This window comes from Phalaenopsis equestris, unplaced genomic scaffold, assembly GCF_001263595.1.
Source record: "Phalaenopsis equestris unplaced genomic scaffold, ASM126359v1 Scaffold000434, whole genome shotgun sequence".
Taxonomy (NCBI): Eukaryota; Viridiplantae; Streptophyta; class Magnoliopsida; order Asparagales; family Orchidaceae; genus Phalaenopsis; species Phalaenopsis equestris.
Window position 1 is genome coordinate 38,961 of NW_018164875.1, and position 3,898 is coordinate 42,858.

At 33.1% G+C, this 3,898-nt stretch overlaps 1 protein-coding gene across 1 annotated transcript in view; it reads left to right on the forward strand.

Annotated features, from left to right (window-relative positions):
• The first annotated feature begins 242 nt into the window (after positions 1 to 242).
• Positions 243 to 3,898, forward strand: part of LOC110027647 (ATP-dependent DNA helicase Q-like SIM) — a 131,867-nt gene continuing 128,211 nt past the window's right edge. The window contains exon 1 of the mRNA XM_020729160.1: positions 243 to 543. The gene's annotated coding sequence lies outside the window, so the exon portion shown is untranslated. The remainder of the gene's footprint in view (positions 544 to 3,898) is intronic.

Here is a 3,898-nt window from a genome sequence, read left to right on the forward strand (position 1 = left end):
CATATATTTATAATTAAAAAATCAAACACAAAATAATAAATTATTTTAAGTTATATATTTATTCAATTTATTTTTCTTTATTTTAAATTGATTTTATAAATTATAATATTAACAATTAATATCATTAATAATCTTATATTAAACGTTATTAAATTATAACATTTTCGTGTTATTATTATTTATTAATTACAACAAACCCCGCCTAAATTCTATGTAAACTTCAGGCTTTGGTTAATATCATTCTAAGCTTCCGTACCTTTAACCTCTCGTTGCCGAGTGGCGCGTCGGTGATCCCCTGACCCTAATCGCCTCTCGCTGGAGGTTCTCGCCACCGCCGCCCGCAGGAGAGAGATCGAGCGAGAAAAGAAGGCATCAGCCGCTTTCATTCTGCACACTGCCACACTATCTGCACCTATGAGAGGGAATCAGGGAAGTTGGGATAATTAAAGAAGAGAGGGCCCTCCGTCACGCCCCCTCGTGCCGGCAGTTACGCTGCCTGACCACCCTCCATTTTCTGTCAATACTCATCGTCGCTTCCTGCTGGTTTGCCATCTCACGTTGCCTTTCCTCCTCGTTTTCTTCTTACCGCTAAGTGATATATTATTTAAGATATCAGTTAGTTTCTATAATCCTGCCTATTTGGTTGAACTTTGTTTATGGTCCTAGATATTTAGATAAGAAAATTTGAATATCAATGATTATATCTATTTGACTGAACCAGCCTCCCACTAGAATAAAATGGATGTAGACCATGTGTTTCACAATGGCCTAAATCCCCTGAGTGGTGAATTATGGAGCTTATTTCATAGGTACAAAACCCTCTTGTTATCTAAGGTCAATTTAATTTTGCTCTCTCAAACAAACATCCGCCATCTACAATGTCTCCTTAGATGATGTAATTTATGTTTGCTGATAAAGACTCTGCAATCAAGTTGGGTTGATTATCTCCTCTTACTAAGTAGACCAGTGTTCATGACAATTTGAAACGACGAAATCATGGAATCTTGATTGGGCCATCCGCTTTTATGCTTACATCAATAAATTTCTTATTTTAAAATCAACTATTGTATATTATACGTTAAACAATTAATGTTTCAACAACTAGCCTTAATCGAAAGTTCTCCATCATTGTTTGGTGAGTTAATTAACAATAGAGATTTGCGTCTATAGAAAGCCTTTAACCAGATCTTAAAGTCTCAGTGAAATGAGAGTGATATTTGTGTGTATTGTCTTATCTGCAAATCTAATTAGCTTTATGAAAATTTGTCTGGAAATTGCACAAAAAGATTCTCTCATTAGAGGCAGGAGCACAAAGTTTTGGAGCCCATGGCCTTATGTATGAGCAATTATTGGTCAAGTTTAGTACCTTTGAATCACAACTGGTTGTTCTTTGAGCTATTGAATCGAACTAATACAACATGCATATGCAATTAAAGTGAATCAATGTTTATCATGACAATCATTTTTGTTGTTGAAATTGCCCAATTCTTATGGAATTGTTTGAAAGTTGCAATTGTGGTTCTTAATAGGACAACTAACATTTAAAAGGTAGACTCATGGACTTCAAATCATACAATCTCCCTTATTTTTTGCTGTTTGCTAATGATTTACCACTCATCTTTGATTGTGATTTCCCTATTTAAGGAGGCATAGGGCAACGTGACATGCTAAAATAGTGCAAACCTCTGCAATCCTCTGGCGTATGCAGGATGAGAATCTGGATCGGATTCCGTATCGTGGAGGCCTTTAGCAGGACTTTCCCATACGTTTGTTGCCGCTAGGCATGTAGGCATTTTTTTATTATTTGAAGTATAGTTAGGTTATTTTCTGTTTGTGCACTATTTATATGTTATTTCAGGTTTGGACATATTATGGCTGTTGGTTCATGAACTAGAGGTTGTTTTTCTCTAGTTTATTATTGCCAAAGTGCTTTATCCTTAAATATTAGGTGGTGTGTTTGTAGCTTGATTGGATCGAGGTCGTGTACTCTCTTAGACGTCTGCCAACCTTCTACACTGACCGACTTGTTATTGAACTGGTATTACGCCGTGCAATTTGGTGTCCAATCACAGTTCTTCATTTTCTTCTCAACCACCATCCTTGTCTTCTCGTCTGTTTCTCATCCTACAACTCCCCTAACCAATCTTCTAATCATCCCAATCCATCCAACAACCATAAATCTGTGTCATTTGGTATTAGAGCCAAATTTTAATTTTAATTTCTAACCCTAACTCTAACCCTAACCCTAAACCTAAACCTTCAAAATATATCTTCTTGCCTCCATACAAAAATCCGTCTATGCTTCTATTAGCTAAACCTTAACCCTCGACCAATCTTGTTTCCATAGCTCACCTAGTGAGACGATAAAGAGAAGGGCAAGTCACAATGTTATCAAGGAGAAGAGCTCAATGAGGTGCTCTGGAGCTTACCATAGAGGATATGTAGCAGGAAATTTTCCAATTATAGTGGGTGCTCACTAATTTTGAAACGAAATAATATGGGAAAGTCACACATAATGACAATGGCGACCACCTAGATGGAATAAATGATGAAAATTCTTTGCACCAAGAAGTCTTAAGTGTTGAAGAGCCAATAATTGGTTCGATATTGAATATGGGATGAGAGATAATGATTGTAGAGTGAATGTTAATTTTTCAAATTTTGACAGTGCAGTTTTAACGTTTAAAATTGTGCAATTGACATTGAGGCGTTTTCATTCGCGAGGCGAGACGTAAGTCTCAAGGCATTTTGAGGCGTAAGCCTCAAATTTAAAAAATTAAATAAATTAATAACAGTTTTAATGTTTAAAATTGTGCAATTGACATTGAGGCGTTTTTGTTCACGAGGCGAGACGTAAGTCTCAAGGCATTTTGAGGGGTAAGCCTCAAATTTAAAAAATTAAATAAATTAATAAATATTATGTAAAATTACAAAGTGTGAAGAAATAATATATTAACATTCTAATTTATTAACAAATAATATATTAATATTCTAACTAAGTAAAAAGGAATAAATTGCTTAAAATTAGAAGTAATATGTTATTGTCCTAACATCAAATTATAAAGTAAGGAGTTATACATATATAAAACTATCGAAGTAAGCTAAGATATTAAAATGGAATATTAAAACATCAAAACATATCAATCAAAATAACTTCAATATTGATCTCTCTTTCACTAATATTTACCCCCAACTTAAGCAAGAATATAACAATTCATCAACATTTGAATTTTTAATTTTAAAATTCTTATTATTCTCATCACCTAATTAAAAATTATTAGAATAATCAGTATAATAAATTGTTCATCTCACACCTTATCCTTAATATCATGTATATTCTCTTATTCCTTATTATTTTTAATCCCAATTATTTTTATTTTTTAATGAATATTCATCAATAAAAAATTAATTAAAATAATAATTATTTTGATAACAAAAATTTCAACTATATAAATTTTTTTGGATATATATATTTTTTATTTATTGTTGTTAGTGTGCGAGGTGTGAAGGTTAATAAATGTGATATATTGATATTATTTTTAGATTTGTTTTAAAAAAAATACAGATAGCCTAAAAAATTTAAGGCTTTTTTTGATGCAAAGTATGTCAAGAAAATGAGGCATAAACCTCATTGGGATTTTCTTAAAAAGCGCTGATGCGTGTCCAAGATATCTCAAGTGTTTTATACTGCAGAGTTTTAACCAAGGGATAGTTGTATGGTTCCAAACGAGTTCATTGAGTAGCTTTAAACAGTGGAATGCACGTTTGAATAAAAGAATGTTCCACTTGATAGATGGGTGGAGCTAGCAATCATCAAATTGGAAAAGAGTGTTTCCATGTGATGGGAGAGTTTGAAATATCCGTGCAAACATGATGCCAAAAAGTTAAAAAAAGATTA